The 16,985-nt window shown below is 45.4% G+C and overlaps 5 non-coding genes and 2 pseudogenes across 5 annotated transcripts; all 7 read right to left on the bottom strand.

Moving 5' to 3' along the window:
* Nucleotides 1-2,035: 2,035 nt before the first annotated feature.
* On the bottom strand, nt 2,036-2,267 carry LOC130325852 (U2 spliceosomal RNA; annotated as a pseudogene).
* Nucleotides 2,268-3,690: 1,423 nt separating this feature from the next.
* Nucleotides 3,691-3,820, bottom strand: LOC130325853 (U2 spliceosomal RNA; annotated as a pseudogene).
* A 2,094-nt stretch (nt 3,821-5,914) lies between these two features.
* On the bottom strand, nt 5,915-6,105 carry LOC130325857 (U2 spliceosomal RNA). Its single transcript, XR_008870590.1, has one exon. It is a non-coding gene; the product is annotated as a U2 spliceosomal RNA (small nuclear RNA).
* Nucleotides 6,106-8,194: 2,089 nt separating this feature from the next.
* Nucleotides 8,195-8,385, bottom strand: LOC130325856 (U2 spliceosomal RNA). The gene has a single exon (XR_008870589.1). It is a non-coding gene; the product is annotated as a U2 spliceosomal RNA (small nuclear RNA).
* Nucleotides 8,386-10,481: 2,096 nt separating this feature from the next.
* LOC130325855 (U2 spliceosomal RNA) lies at nt 10,482-10,672 on the bottom strand. Its single transcript, XR_008870588.1, has one exon. It is a non-coding gene; the product is annotated as a U2 spliceosomal RNA (small nuclear RNA).
* Nucleotides 10,673-12,762: 2,090 nt separating this feature from the next.
* Nucleotides 12,763-12,953, bottom strand: LOC130325854 (U2 spliceosomal RNA). Its single transcript, XR_008870587.1, has one exon. It is a non-coding gene; the product is annotated as a U2 spliceosomal RNA (small nuclear RNA).
* Nucleotides 12,954-15,045: 2,092 nt separating this feature from the next.
* Nucleotides 15,046-15,236, bottom strand: LOC130325843 (U2 spliceosomal RNA). The gene has a single exon (XR_008870578.1). It is a non-coding gene; the product is annotated as a U2 spliceosomal RNA (small nuclear RNA).
* Nucleotides 15,237-16,985: the final 1,749 nt, after the last annotated feature.

Below are 16,985 nucleotides of genomic sequence, written 5' to 3'. Positions count from 1 at the left end.
TGTCAGGGAGGCTGCCAGACAATTTTCCATGCACACTCTGGGCTGGGGGGCAGTCAACCACCAGTACACACAGCAGAACCTAAACCCATACCATTATTGCTAAGCAGCAAGACAGGGGCCCATTGCACTCCCACGGGGCCTTTTTAAATGCAATCCATAACCCGGATTTGCCAGGAACCCTTCTTACTCCTCCTACTTGCATGTGACACTGGGCTTAGGATCTGCATAGGAAACACACACACAAGCACACACCTACCTTTGTTGCCTGCAGATGCCTCCTTGGCTGTCCCCAAACGGTATCAAACCAACACCCACGGGAAGCTGTAAGCATAGAGGACATGCCTGCACCCCATTGGACTTACCTGTGTGGGTTAAATCCGGGTTATTTGACAACCTATGGCGGTGATGGTTCTGCTCAGGCAGAGCAGTGCTGATGCTCCTCATAAAGCTGTCGCTGCTGTGAAGGTTCTAGGTGACATCACAAATCCCTATGGTTACATACACAACAAAGCTGGGTTGTTGTTGTTTACACTCTGCAAGGCCTGTGGAAGTGAGTGACATCATAGCACTGTAGTTCTGAGGGTTCTAGATGGATGCAACAATCTCCTGTTGCTTCTATGAAGGCCATAATAGACGACATCACCAAACAGCTCCATAGTCACATACACAGCAAAGGAGAGATGTTGTTTACACCTAGTGATGTCAGTGGTATTGAGTGACATCACAGCACAGTGCTAAGGCTCCTGGGCCTGGACACAGCAGCGGCTGCAATATCTCAACGGAGAATACGTTTATATATATGTGTGTGTGTGCGCGTATATATATATATATATATATATATATATATATATATATATATATATTTCTCCGCCGAAATCACTTTTAAACCCATTTCCACCTTTTTTTCCCTTCTCTTCCTCTTACTTTTTTTTCACGTTTTTTTACGTTTTTCTCCTTTTCGCCTCTTTTCTGGGCGTATTATTCTTCTTTTTCTTCTTTTTTTTTGTCTAATGCATACCCCATCAGTGCAGCAATGCTTATTCAATACCGCCAGCAGATGGAGACACTGGGGGATAATTTTCTAAGGATTTATACTGATTTTTCCTGTCTGAATTTGTCGCACAGAAAGTTGCAGGCCAAATATGTGTGACATTTCTGCGACTTTAGCTTCTAGAGCATTTTTACAACATTATACATAGGTGCTGAATACATAAAAAGCGACTGTTCAGCGACAGACAAGTCGCATCGGCTGAAAGTAGGCCAGAATGTCAGTCCATGTTGGAGCAGGTTTAGATACAGTCTAAAGTATAGATCTCAAAGTCTGTGCACAGAATTTAGCAAGGGCCTCGCACCTTCTGATGCATCAGGTAGGTGCACAATAGCATAGCCTAACCCTCTGTACTTTGGTCTATATTGATGCGGGACATAGACAGCCAGCTGATGACCAATCCATTAGTGCAATGGATGGCTGGAAGCATTTGTCTTTGCCTTTGCAATACCACAGAAGCAATGCATGGTCAATGTACAGCAATGACACACCTGTGTGAACAGCCAGGAGACCCCCCCCCCCCCATGTTATGTTACATAGTTACATAGTTAGTACGGTCGAAAAAAGACATATGTCCATCACGTTCAACCAGGGAATTAAGGGGTAGGGGTGTGGCGCGATATTGGGGAAGGGATGAGATTTTATATTTCTTCATAAGCATTAATCTTATTTTGTCAATTAGGAACATTCAGCACCCACCCGCTATCAAGGCAGCTGCCTATCATGTCATGCCCTACCTGCACAGGTGTGCTGGCTACTCAAATGATCCAATTAAGGAGGCCATTTAGTCAGCAGCAGCAGAAGTCCTGTGCCTGGACGCTCCAACAGGGGCCAGACACAAGCAGAAGCAGAAGCAGCAGAAGCAGCAGCAGCACCACCTTTTGTTTTTTGGCTGCAGCAGCAGCAAGGCCCACAGGGCTGGCTAGCTGGCTAGCCAGCAAGCAGGTAGCAATGAAAGTAGGAATCTTTCTTTTTAACCCTGTAAGGGGGTGGTGCACTGTACCCGAAGATACTGCCATATCGGGTCAATGCATAGGGCGACGGAAGCAAGCTTCGAAATCGGCCCCCGTTCTCAAAAATCCATTTAATATATGGTCCCCAGATAGGGGACGTATCAGATATTAAACTGATAAGAACAGATTTTTTTTTTTTTTTTTTTTTTTTTTTTTTTTTTTTTTTTTTTTTTAACCCTCAGAACTCCATCAGAGCTCTAAGATCTTATTTGAGCTTGATTTTTTGTTCATCATCAGGAAAAACCGTTTTTCTTTATTCCTTTATCTTTTTTTTTTTTTTTTTTTTAAACAATAAAAGAAACCATATTTAAAACATAAAAAAATAATTAAACCAAAACTAACCATGCTATAATTTCTTAAAGAAAAATTACCCAAATGTCATTCCTCTTCTCCATGCAAAGACCATCAAGAAGTCTAAGAAACCACAAGTGATAGATCCACTCAGCATCTCACTTTTGGCTGGAATCGCCAGCCACGCTGGAACCTTGTATGTTTCCACAAATCTATCTATATCTGCGTGAAAGGAACAATAGACTTTATCCCTTGCTTCATTGACTTTGATTCCCAATCTTTCTTTCAGATTTCCCAAATCCTCGTCAAAGGCTTTTTTCTCTTTTTTTGACACACTCTTGAAGACAACATCAAGAGAGCCTCCATACTCTACCGTTACATATTCTTCTTCATTTTCTTTCCTTTTCTTCTCCTCCATCACTTTCCTGGTTGGAGTTTCCTCCTCTTCAGGTTCTTCCCTCACATCAGTTTCCTCCTCCCTACTTCGTTTCATAACCTCCTTTTTCTTCCTCTTCTTCTTAGGACACATTCCTGCCAAGTGTCCCTCATCACCACATAGATGACACTTTTTCTTCACCTTACATGCTTCTGGCTCATGGCCTTCTTCTTGGCATTTATAGCACCAAATAATATCACAAAAATCTTTCCTATGGCCATACCTTTTACACTTTCGACAAAAGTCGTCCATGCCTGAAAAGAACAGGTCCCCATTTACTGGGCCAATCTTAAAACGCCCTGGGGGATAAATTAGCTTTCCATCAGGTGCTTTCTGAAACTTCACTTGAAATTTCCACTTTGTCGTCCAAAGTCCATATTGATTATAGATCTTGCCTTTTGGCTTCACCTCCTCACAGAATCTAGAAAGGAACAAAACAATCTCCTCTTCTGTGATATACGGACTGTACATCCTCACAGTTATAAGTCTTTCCCGAGTCGGGAAATGGGGAGTAATCTCTACCCCTCCCAACACAGGGTGCGACTTCCACAGCAATGCTTTATTGCAGAACACACCATAGTCCTCCTCCGAAACCAGAACCACATCATAGACTCCACTTCTTGGAAATTCCAGCATGGATAATATCTGGTCCTTCCTCAGCTCAAAAAGCTGGAACAAAATTTCCTCCACCACGAAGAATAAACCTCTCTCCTTCTTTCCAGCATCCAAGAGAGTAATTCGGACTCCATTTCGTAGTCTGGCGTAGCTAGGTACACCTCCAGCAGGCTCTTCTTTCTTGCCAGCCTCCTCCATCGCAGAAAAAACACCTCCCCTACTGCAGGCAGGTAGGTGGTGATCGCTCCTCGTTGCCCGGGGACTAAGCCGCTACCCTGATGTCAGCAAGGGGGTTTAGTCCCACCATATAGATGGGACGATCCCCCAGGGAAAAGGAGCGGGTACCCCGGGCACCTTCCAGCCAGATCAAGCAAGCAGATACTACACTTGATCTTAGCCAAAAGGCCGAGAAGCGATAACCGTGAAAGGGGCGGGCCCAACAAGGTCCCCTTCATGGGCACTATCACTGCTTGCTGTCAGGGAGGCTGCCAGACAATTTTCCATGCACACTCTGGGCTGGGGGGCAGTCAACCACCAGTACACACAGCAGAACCTAAACCCATACCATTATTGCTAAGCAGCAAGACAGGGGCCCATTGCACTCCCACGGGGCCTTTTTAAATGCAATCCATAACCCGGATTTGCCAGGAACCCTTCTTACTCCTCCTACTTGCATGTGACACTGGGCTTAGGATCTGCATAGGAAACACACACACAAGCACACACCTACCTTTGTTGCCTGCAGATGCCTCCTTGGCTGTCCCCAAACGGTATCAAACCAACACCCACGGGAAGCTGTAAGCATAGAGGACATGCCTGCACCCCATTGGACTTACCTGTGTGGGTTAAATCCGGGTTATTTGACAACCTATGGCGGTGATGGTTCTGCTCAGGCAGAGCAGTGCTGATGCTCCTCATAAAGCTGTCGCTGCTGTGAAGGTTCTAGGTGACATCACAAATCCCTATGGTTACATACACAACAAAGCTGGGTTGTTGTTGTTTACACTCTGCAAGGCCTGTGGAAGTGAGTGACATCATAGCACTGTAGTTCTGAGGGTTCTAGATGGATGCAACAATCTCCTGTTGCTTCTATGAAGGCCATAATAGACGACATCACCAAACAGCTCCATAGTCACATACACAGCAAAGGAGAGATGTTGTTTACACCTAGTGATGTCAGTGGTATTGAGTGACATCACAGCACAGTGCTAAGGCTCCTGGGCCTGGACACAGCAGCGGCTGCAATATCTCAACGGAGAATACGTTTATATATATGTGTGTGTGTGCGCGTATATATATATATATATATATATATATATATATATATATATATATATATTTCTCCGCCGAAATCACTTTTAAACCCATTTCCACCTTTTTTTCCCTTCTCTTCCTCTTACTTTTTTTTCACGTTTTTTTACGTTTTTCTCCTTTTCGCCTCTTTTCTGGGCGTATTATTCTTCTTTTTCTTCTTTTTTTTTGTCTAATGCATACCCCATCAGTGCAGCAATGCTTATTCAATACCGCCAGCAGATGGAGACACTGGGGGATAATTTTCTAAGGATTTATACTGATTTTTCCTGTCTGAATTTGTCGCACAGAAAGTTGCAGGCCAAATATGTGTGACATTTCTGCGACTTTAGCTTCTAGAGCATTTTTACAACATTATACATAGGTGCTGAATACATAAAAAGCGACTGTTCAGCGACAGACAAGTCGCATCGGCTGAAAGTAGGCCAGAATGTCAGTCCATGTTGGAGCAGGTTTAGATACAGTCTAAAGTATAGATCTCAAAGTCTGTGCACAGAATTTAGCAAGGGCCTCGCACCTTCTGATGCATCAGGTAGGTGCACAATAGCATAGCCTAACCCTCTGTACTTTGGTCTATATTGATGCGGGACATAGACAGCCAGCTGATGACCAATCCATTAGTGCAATGGATGGCTGGAAGCATTTGTCTTTGCCTTTGCAATACCACAGAAGCAATGCATGGTCAATGTACAGCAATGACACACCTGTGTGAACAGCCAGGAGACCCCCCCCCCCCCATGTTATGTTACATAGTTACATAGTTAGTACGGTCGAAAAAAGACATATGTCCATCACGTTCAACCAGGGAATTAAGGGGTAGGGGTGTGGCGCGATATTGGGGAAGGGATGAGATTTTATATTTCTTCATAAGCATTAATCTTATTTTGTCAATTAGGAACATTCAGCACCCACCCGCTATCAAGGCAGCTGCCTATCATGTCATGCCCTACCTGCACAGGTGTGCTGGCTACTCAAATGATCCAATTAAGGAGGCCATTTAGTCAGCAGCAGCAGAAGTCCTGTGCCTGGACGCTCCAACAGGGGCCAGACACAAGCAGAAGCAGAAGCAGCAGAAGCAGCAGCAGCACCACCTTTTGTTTTTTGGCTGCAGCAGCAGCAAGGCCCACAGGGCTGGCTAGCTGGCTAGCCAGCAAGCAGGTAGCAATGAAAGTAGGAATCTTTCTTTTTAACCCTGTAAGGGGGTGGTGCACTGTACCCGAAGATACTGCCATATCGGGTCAATGCATAGGGCGACGGAAGCAAGCTTCGAAATCGGCCCCCGTTCTCAAAAATCCATTTAATATATGGTCCCCAGATAGGGGACGTATCAGATATTAAACTGATAAGAACAGATACTACACTTGATCTTAGCCAAAAGGCCGAGAAGCGATAACCGTGAAAGGGGCGGGCCCAACAAGGTCCCCTTCATGGGCACTATCACTGCTTGCTGTCAGGGAGGCTGCCAGACAATTTTCCATGCACACTCTGGGCTGGGGGGCAGTCAACCACCAGTACACACAGCAGAACCTAAACCCATACCATTATTGCTAAGCAGCAAGACAGGGGCCCATTGCACTCCCACGGGGCCTTTTTAAATGCAATCCATAACCCGGATTTGCCAGGAACCCTTCTTACTCCTCCTACTTGCATGTGACACTGGGCTTAGGATCTGCATAGGAAACACACACACAAGCACACACCTACCTTTGTTGCCTGCAGATGCCTCCTTGGCTGTCCCCAAACGGTATCAAACCAACACCCACGGGAAGCTGTAAGCATAGAGGACATGCCTGCACCCCATTGGACTTACCTGTGTGGGTTAAATCCGGGTTATTTGACAACCTATGGCGGTGATGGTTCTGCTCAGGCAGAGCAGTGCTGATGCTCCTCATAAAGCTGTCGCTGCTGTGAAGGTTCTAGGTGACATCACAAATCCCTATGGTTACATACACAACAAAGCTGGGTTGTTGTTGTTTACACTCTGCAAGGCCTGTGGAAGTGAGTGACATCATAGCACTGTAGTTCTGAGGGTTCTAGATGGATGCAACAATCTCCTGTTGCTTCTATGAAGGCCATAATAGACGACATCACCAAACAGCTCCATAGTCACATACACAGCAAAGGAGAGATGTTGTTTACACCTAGTGATGTCAGTGGTATTGAGTGACATCACAGCACAGTGCTAAGGCTCCTGGGCCTGGACACAGCAGCGGCTGCAATATCTCAACGGAGAATACGTTTATATATATGTGTGTGTGTGCGCGTATATATATATATATATATATATATATATATATATATATATATATTTCTCCGCCGAAATCACTTTTAAACCCATTTCCACCTTTTTTTCCCTTCTCTTCCTCTTACTTTTTTTTCACGTTTTTTTACGTTTTTCTCCTTTTCGCCTCTTTTCTGGGCGTATTATTCTTCTTTTTCTTCTTTTTTTTTGTCTAATGCATACCCCATCAGTGCAGCAATGCTTATTCAATACCGCCAGCAGATGGAGACACTGGGGGATAATTTTCTAAGGATTTATACTGATTTTTCCTGTCTGAATTTGTCGCACAGAAAGTTGCAGGCCAAATATGTGTGACATTTCTGCGACTTTAGCTTCTAGAGCATTTTTACAACATTATACATAGGTGCTGAATACATAAAAAGCGACTGTTCAGCGACAGACAAGTCGCATCGGCTGAAAGTAGGCCAGAATGTCAGTCCATGTTGGAGCAGGTTTAGATACAGTCTAAAGTATAGATCTCAAAGTCTGTGCACAGAATTTAGCAAGGGCCTCGCACCTTCTGATGCATCAGGTAGGTGCACAATAGCATAGCCTAACCCTCTGTACTTTGGTCTATATTGATGCGGGACATAGACAGCCAGCTGATGACCAATCCATTAGTGCAATGGATGGCTGGAAGCATTTGTCTTTGCCTTTGCAATACCACAGAAGCAATGCATGGTCAATGTACAGCAATGACACACCTGTGTGAACAGCCAGGAGACCCCCCCCCCCCATGTTATGTTACATAGTTACATAGTTAGTACGGTCGAAAAAAGACATATGTCCATCACGTTCAACCAGGGAATTAAGGGGTAGGGGTGTGGCGCGATATTGGGGAAGGGATGAGATTTTATATTTCTTCATAAGCATTAATCTTATTTTGTCAATTAGGAACATTCAGCACCCACCCGCTATCAAGGCAGCTGCCTATCATGTCATGCCCTACCTGCACAGGTGTGCTGGCTACTCAAATGATCCAATTAAGGAGGCCATTTAGTCAGCAGCAGCAGAAGTCCTGTGCCTGGACGCTCCAACAGGGGCCAGACACAAGCAGAAGCAGAAGCAGCAGAAGCAGCAGCAGCACCACCTTTTGTTTTTTGGCTGCAGCAGCAGCAAGGCCCACAGGGCTGGCTAGCTGGCTAGCCAGCAAGCAGGTAGCAATGAAAGTAGGAATCTTTCTTTTTAACCCTGTAAGGGGGTGGTGCACTGTACCCGAAGATACTGCCATATCGGGTCAATGCATAGGGCGACGGAAGCAAGCTTCGAAATCGGCCCCCGTTCTCAAAAATCCATTTAATATATGGTCCCCAGATAGGGGACGTATCAGATATTAAACTGATAAGAACAGATACTACACTTGATCTTAGCCAAAAGGCCGAGAAGCGATAACCGTGAAAGGGGCGGGCCCAACAAGGTCCCCTTCATGGGCACTATCACTGCTTGCTGTCAGGGAGGCTGCCAGACAATTTTCCATGCACACTCTGGGCTGGGGGGCAGTCAACCACCAGTACACACAGCAGAACCTAAACCCATACCATTATTGCTAAGCAGCAAGACAGGGGCCCATTGCACTCCCACGGGGCCTTTTTAAATGCAATCCATAACCCGGATTTGCCAGGAACCCTTCTTACTCCTCCTACTTGCATGTGACACTGGGCTTAGGATCTGCATAGGAAACACACACACAAGCACACACCTACCTTTGTTGCCTGCAGATGCCTCCTTGGCTGTCCCCAAACGGTATCAAACCAACACCCACGGGAAGCTGTAAGCATAGAGGACATGCCTGCACCCCATTGGACTTACCTGTGTGGGTTAAATCCGGGTTATTTGACAACCTATGGCGGTGATGGTTCTGCTCAGGCAGAGCAGTGCTGATGCTCCTCATAAAGCTGTCGCTGCTGTGAAGGTTCTAGGTGACATCACAAATCCCTATGGTTACATACACAACAAAGCTGGGTTGTTGTTGTTTACACTCTGCAAGGCCTGTGGAAGTGAGTGACATCATAGCACTGTAGTTCTGAGGGTTCTAGATGGATGCAACAATCTCCTGTTGCTTCTATGAAGGCCATAATAGACGACATCACCAAACAGCTCCATAGTCACATACACAGCAAAGGAGAGATGTTGTTTACACCTAGTGATGTCAGTGGTATTGAGTGACATCACAGCACAGTGCTAAGGCTCCTGGGCCTGGACACAGCAGCGGCTGCAATATCTCAACGGAGAATACGTTTATATATATGTGTGTGTGTGCGCGTATATATATATATATATATATATATATATATATATATATATATATATATATTTCTCCGCCGAAATCACTTTTAAACCCATTTCCACCTTTTTTTCCCTTCTCTTCCTCTTACTTTTTTTTCACGTTTTTTTACGTTTTTCTCCTTTTCGCCTCTTTTCTGGGCGTATTATTCTTCTTTTTCTTCTTTTTTTTTGTCTAATGCATACCCCATCAGTGCAGCAATGCTTATTCAATACCGCCAGCAGATGGAGACACTGGGGGATAATTTTCTAAGGATTTATACTGATTTTTCCTGTCTGAATTTGTCGCACAGAAAGTTGCAGGCCAAATATGTGTGACATTTCTGCGACTTTAGCTTCTAGAGCATTTTTACAACATTATACATAGGTGCTGAATACATAAAAAGCGACTGTTCAGCGACAGACAAGTCGCATCGGCTGAAAGTAGGCCAGAATGTCAGTCCATGTTGGAGCAGGTTTAGATACAGTCTAAAGTATAGATCTCAAAGTCTGTGCACAGAATTTAGCAAGGGCCTCGCACCTTCTGATGCATCAGGTAGGTGCACAATAGCATAGCCTAACCCTCTGTACTTTGGTCTATATTGATGCGGGACATAGACAGCCAGCTGATGACCAATCCATTAGTGCAATGGATGGCTGGAAGCATTTGTCTTTGCCTTTGCAATACCACAGAAGCAATGCATGGTCAATGTACAGCAATGACACACCTGTGTGAACAGCCAGGAGACCCCCCCCCCCCCATGTTATGTTACATAGTTACATAGTTAGTACGGTCGAAAAAAGACATATGTCCATCACGTTCAACCAGGGAATTAAGGGGTAGGGGTGTGGCGCGATATTGGGGAAGGGATGAGATTTTATATTTCTTCATAAGCATTAATCTTATTTTGTCAATTAGGAACATTCAGCACCCACCCGCTATCAAGGCAGCTGCCTATCATGTCATGCCCTACCTGCACAGGTGTGCTGGCTACTCAAATGATCCAATTAAGGAGGCCATTTAGTCAGCAGCAGCAGAAGTCCTGTGCCTGGACGCTCCAACAGGGGCCAGACACAAGCAGAAGCAGAAGCAGCAGAAGCAGCAGCAGCACCACCTTTTGTTTTTTGGCTGCAGCAGCAGCAAGGCCCACAGGGCTGGCTAGCTGGCTAGCCAGCAAGCAGGTAGCAATGAAAGTAGGAATCTTTCTTTTTAACCCTGTAAGGGGGTGGTGCACTGTACCCGAAGATACTGCCATATCGGGTCAATGCATAGGGCGACGGAAGCAAGCTTCGAAATCGGCCCCCGTTCTCAAAAATCCATTTAATATATGGTCCCCAGATAGGGGACGTATCAGATATTAAACTGATAAGAACAGATACTACACTTGATCTTAGCCAAAAGGCCGAGAAGCGATAACCGTGAAAGGGGCGGGCCCAACAAGGTCCCCTTCATGGGCACTATCACTGCTTGCTGTCAGGGAGGCTGCCAGACAATTTTCCATGCACACTCTGGGCTGGGGGGCAGTCAACCACCAGTACACACAGCAGAACCTAAACCCATACCATTATTGCTAAGCAGCAAGACAGGGGCCCATTGCACTCCCACGGGGCCTTTTTAAATGCAATCCATAACCCGGATTTGCCAGGAACCCTTCTTACTCCTCCTACTTGCATGTGACACTGGGCTTAGGATCTGCATAGGAAACACACACACAAGCACACACCTACCTTTGTTGCCTGCAGATGCCTCCTTGGCTGTCCCCAAACGGTATCAAACCAACACCCACGGGAAGCTGTAAGCATAGAGGACATGCCTGCACCCCATTGGACTTACCTGTGTGGGTTAAATCCGGGTTATTTGACAACCTATGGCGGTGATGGTTCTGCTCAGGCAGAGCAGTGCTGATGCTCCTCATAAAGCTGTCGCTGCTGTGAAGGTTCTAGGTGACATCACAAATCCCTATGGTTACATACACAACAAAGCTGGGTTGTTGTTGTTTACACTCTGCAAGGCCTGTGGAAGTGAGTGACATCATAGCACTGTAGTTCTGAGGGTTCTAGATGGATGCAACAATCTCCTGTTGCTTCTATGAAGGCCATAATAGACGACATCACCAAACAGCTCCATAGTCACATACACAGCAAAGGAGAGATGTTGTTTACACCTAGTGATGTCAGTGGTATTGAGTGACATCACAGCACAGTGCTAAGGCTCCTGGGCCTGGACACAGCAGCGGCTGCAATATCTCAACGGAGAATACGTTTATATATATGTGTGTGTGTGCGCGTATATATATATATATATATATATATATATATATATATATATATATTTCTCCGCCGAAATCACTTTTAAACCCATTTCCACCTTTTTTTCCCTTCTCTTCCTCTTACTTTTTTTTCACGTTTTTTTACGTTTTTCTCCTTTTCGCCTCTTTTCTGGGCGTATTATTCTTCTTTTTCTTCTTTTTTTTTGTCTAATGCATACCCCATCAGTGCAGCAATGCTTATTCAATACCGCCAGCAGATGGAGACACTGGGGGATAATTTTCTAAGGATTTATACTGATTTTTCCTGTCTGAATTTGTCGCACAGAAAGTTGCAGGCCAAATATGTGTGACATTTCTGCGACTTTAGCTTCTAGAGCATTTTTACAACATTATACATAGGTGCTGAATACATAAAAAGCGACTGTTCAGCGACAGACAAGTCGCATCGGCTGAAAGTAGGCCAGAATGTCAGTCCATGTTGGAGCAGGTTTAGATACAGTCTAAAGTATAGATCTCAAAGTCTGTGCACAGAATTTAGCAAGGGCCTCGCACCTTCTGATGCATCAGGTAGGTGCACAATAGCATAGCCTAACCCTCTGTACTTTGGTCTATATTGATGCGGGACATAGACAGCCAGCTGATGACCAATCCATTAGTGCAATGGATGGCTGGAAGCATTTGTCTTTGCCTTTGCAATACCACAGAAGCAATGCATGGTCAATGTACAGCAATGACACACCTGTGTGAACAGCCAGGAGACCCCCCCCCCCCCATGTTATGTTACATAGTTACATAGTTAGTACGGTCGAAAAAAGACATATGTCCATCACGTTCAACCAGGGAATTAAGGGGTAGGGGTGTGGCGCGATATTGGGGAAGGGATGAGATTTTATATTTCTTCATAAGCATTAATCTTATTTTGTCAATTAGGAACATTCAGCACCCACCCGCTATCAAGGCAGCTGCCTATCATGTCATGCCCTACCTGCACAGGTGTGCTGGCTACTCAAATGATCCAATTAAGGAGGCCATTTAGTCAGCAGCAGCAGAAGTCCTGTGCCTGGACGCTCCAACAGGGGCCAGACACAAGCAGAAGCAGAAGCAGCAGAAGCAGCAGCAGCACCACCTTTTGTTTTTTGGCTGCAGCAGCAGCAAGGCCCACAGGGCTGGCTAGCTGGCTAGCCAGCAAGCAGGTAGCAATGAAAGTAGGAATCTTTCTTTTTAACCCTGTAAGGGGGTGGTGCACTGTACCCGAAGATACTGCCATATCGGGTCAATGCATAGGGCGACGGAAGCAAGCTTCGAAATCGGCCCCCGTTCTCAAAAATCCATTTAATATATGGTCCCCAGATAGGGGACGTATCAGATATTAAACTGATAAGAACAGATACTACACTTGATCTTAGCCAAAAGGCCGAGAAGCGATAACCGTGAAAGGGGCGGGCCCAACAAGGTCCCCTTCATGGGCACTATCACTGCTTGCTGTCAGGGAGGCTGCCAGACAATTTTCCATGCACACTCTGGGCTGGGGGGCAGTCAACCACCAGTACACACAGCAGAACCTAAACCCATACCATTATTGCTAAGCAGCAAGACAGGGGCCCATTGCACTCCCACGGGGCCTTTTTAAATGCAATCCATAACCCGGATTTGCCAGGAACCCTTCTTACTCCTCCTACTTGCATGTGACACTGGGCTTAGGATCTGCATAGGAAACACACACACAAGCACACACCTACCTTTGTTGCCTGCAGATGCCTCCTTGGCTGTCCCCAAACGGTATCAAACCAACACCCACGGGAAGCTGTAAGCATAGAGGACATGCCTGCACCCCATTGGACTTACCTGTGTGGGTTAAATCCGGGTTATTTGACAACCTATGGCGGTGATGGTTCTGCTCAGGCAGAGCAGTGCTGATGCTCCTCATAAAGCTGTCGCTGCTGTGAAGGTTCTAGGTGACATCACAAATCCCTATGGTTACATACACAACAAAGCTGGGTTGTTGTTGTTTACACTCTGCAAGGCCTGTGGAAGTGAGTGACATCATAGCACTGTAGTTCTGAGGGTTCTAGATGGATGCAACAATCTCCTGTTGCTTCTATGAAGGCCATAATAGACGACATCACCAAACAGCTCCATAGTCACATACACAGCAAAGGAGAGATGTTGTTTACACCTAGTGATGTCAGTGGTATTGAGTGACATCACAGCACAGTGCTAAGGCTCCTGGGCCTGGACACAGCAGCGGCTGCAATATCTCAACGGAGAATACGTTTATATATATGTGTGTGTGTGCGCGTATATATATATATATATATATATATATATATATATATATATATATATTTCTCCGCCGAAATCACTTTTAAACCCATTTCCACCTTTTTTTCCCTTCTCTTCCTCTTACTTTTTTTTCACGTTTTTTTACGTTTTTCTCCTTTTCGCCTCTTTTCTGGGCGTATTATTCTTCTTTTTCTTCTTTTTTTTTGTCTAATGCATACCCCATCAGTGCAGCAATGCTTATTCAATACCGCCAGCAGATGGAGACACTGGGGGATAATTTTCTAAGGATTTATACTGATTTTTCCTGTCTGAATTTGTCGCACAGAAAGTTGCAGGCCAAATATGTGTGACATTTCTGCGACTTTAGCTTCTAGAGCATTTTTACAACATTATACATAGGTGCTGAATACATAAAAAGCGACTGTTCAGCGACAGACAAGTCGCATCGGCTGAAAGTAGGCCAGAATGTCAGTCCATGTTGGAGCAGGTTTAGATACAGTCTAAAGTATAGATCTCAAAGTCTGTGCACAGAATTTAGCAAGGGCCTCGCACCTTCTGATGCATCAGGTAGGTGCACAATAGCATAGCCTAACCCTCTGTACTTTGGTCTATATTGATGCGGGACATAGACAGCCAGCTGATGACCAATCCATTAGTGCAATGGATGGCTGGAAGCATTTGTCTTTGCCTTTGCAATACCACAGAAGCAATGCATGGTCAATGTACAGCAATGACACACCTGTGTGAACAGCCAGGAGACCCCCCCCCCCCCATGTTATGTTACATAGTTACATAGTTAGTACGGTCGAAAAAAGACATATGTCCATCACGTTCAACCAGGGAATTAAGGGGTAGGGGTGTGGCGCGATATTGGGGAAGGGATGAGATTTTATATTTCTTCATAAGCATTAATCTTATTTTGTCAATTAGGAACATTCAGCACCCACCCGCTATCAAGGCAGCTGCCTATCATGTCATGCCCTACCTGCACAGGTGTGCTGGCTACTCAAATGATCCAATTAAGGAGGCCATTTAGTCAGCAGCAGCAGAAGTCCTGTGCCTGGACGCTCCAACAGGGGCCAGACACAAGCAGAAGCAGAAGCAGCAGAAGCAGCAGCAGCACCACCTTTTGTTTTTTGGCTGCAGCAGCAGCAAGGCCCACAGGGCTGGCTAGCTGGCTAGCCAGCAAGCAGGTAGCAATGAAAGTAGGAATCTTTCTTTTTAACCCTGTAAGGGGGTGGTGCACTGTACCCGAAGATACTGCCATATCGGGTCAATGCATAGGGCGACGGAAGCAAGCTTCGAAATCGGCCCCCGTTCTCAAAAATCCATTTAATATATGGTCCCCAGATAGGGGACGTATCAGATATTAAACTGATAAGAACAGATACTACACTTGATCTTAGCCAAAAGGCCGAGAAGCGATAACCGTGAAAGGGGCGGGCCCAACAAGGTCCCCTTCATGGGCACTATCACTGCTTGCTGTCAGGGAGGCTGCCAGACAATTTTCCATGCACACTCTGGGCTGGGGGGCAGTCAACCACCAGTACACACAGCAGAACCTAAACCCATACCATTATTGCTAAGCAGCAAGACAGGGGCCCATTGCACTCCCACGGGGCCTTTTTAAATGCAATCCATAACCCGGATTTGCCAGGAACCCTTCTTACTCCTCCTACTTGCATGTGACACTGGGCTTAGGATCTGCATAGGAAACACACACACAAGCACACACCTACCTTTGTTGCCTGCAGATGCCTCCTTGGCTGTCCCCAAACGGTATCAAACCAACACCCACGGGAAGCTGTAAGCATAGAGGACATGCCTGCACCCCATTGGACTTACCTGTGTGGGTTAAATCCGGGTTATTTGACAACCTATGGCGGTGATGGTTCTGCTCAGGCAGAGCAGTGCTGATGCTCCTCATAAAGCTGTCGCTGCTGTGAAGGTTCTAGGTGACATCACAAATCCCTATGGTTACATACACAACAAAGCTGGGTTGTTGTTGTTTACACTCTGCAAGGCCTGTGGAAGTGAGTGACATCATAGCACTGTAGTTCTGAGGGTTCTAGATGGATGCAACAATCTCCTGTTGCTTCTATGAAGGCCATAATAGACGACATCACCAAACAGCTCCATAGTCACATACACAGCAAAGGAGAGATGTTGTTTACACCTAGTGATGTCAGTGGTATTGAGTGACATCACAGCACAGTGCTAAGGCTCCTGGGCCTGGACACAGCAGCGGCTGCAATATCTCAACGGAGAATACGTTTATATATATGTGTGTGTGTGCGCGTATATATATATATATATATATATATATATATATATATATATATATATATTTCTCCGCCGAAATCACTTTTAAACCCATTTCCACCTTTTTTTCCCTTCTCTTCCTCTTACTTTTTTTTCACGTTTTTTTACGTTTTTCTCCTTTTCGCCTCTTTTCTGGGCGTATTATTCTTCTTTTTCTTCTTTTTTTTTGTCTAATGCATACCCCATCAGTGCAGCAATGCTTATTCAATACCGCCAGCAGATGGAGACACTGGGGGATAATTTTCTAAGGATTTATACTGATTTTTCCTGTCTGAATTTGTCGCACAGAAAGTTGCAGGCCAAATATGTGTGACATTTCTGCGACTTTAGCTTCTAGAGCATTTTTACAACATTATACATAGGTGCTGAATACATAAAAAGCGACTGTTCAGCGACAGACAAGTCGCATCGGCTGAAAGTAGGCCAGAATGTCAGTCCATGTTGGAGCAGGTTTAGATACAGTCTAAAGTATAGATCTCAAAGTCTGTGCACAGAATTTAGCAAGGGCCTCGCACCTTCTGATGCATCAGGTAGGTGCACAATAGCATAGCCTAACCCTCTGTACTTTGGTCTATATTGATGCGGGACATAGACAGCCAGCTGATGACCAATCCATTAGTGCAATGGATGGCTGGAAGCATTTGTCTTTGCCTTTGCAATACCACAGAAGCAATGCATGGTCAATGTACAGCAATGACACACCTGTGTGAACAGCCAGGAGACCCCCCCCCCCCATGTTATGTTACATAGTTACATAGTTAGTACGGTCGAAAAAAGACATATGTCCATCACGTTCAACCAGGGAATTAAGGGGTAGGGGTGTGGCGCGATATTGGGGAAGGGATGAGATTTT

Source organism: Hyla sarda, unplaced genomic scaffold (genome assembly GCF_029499605.1).
Source record: "Hyla sarda isolate aHylSar1 unplaced genomic scaffold, aHylSar1.hap1 scaffold_2761, whole genome shotgun sequence".
NCBI lineage: Eukaryota > Metazoa > Chordata > Amphibia > Anura > Hylidae > Hyla > Hyla sarda.
The sequence above is the reverse complement of the archived record's forward strand: the minus strand, read 5'-3'. Positions and strand labels throughout refer to the sequence as shown.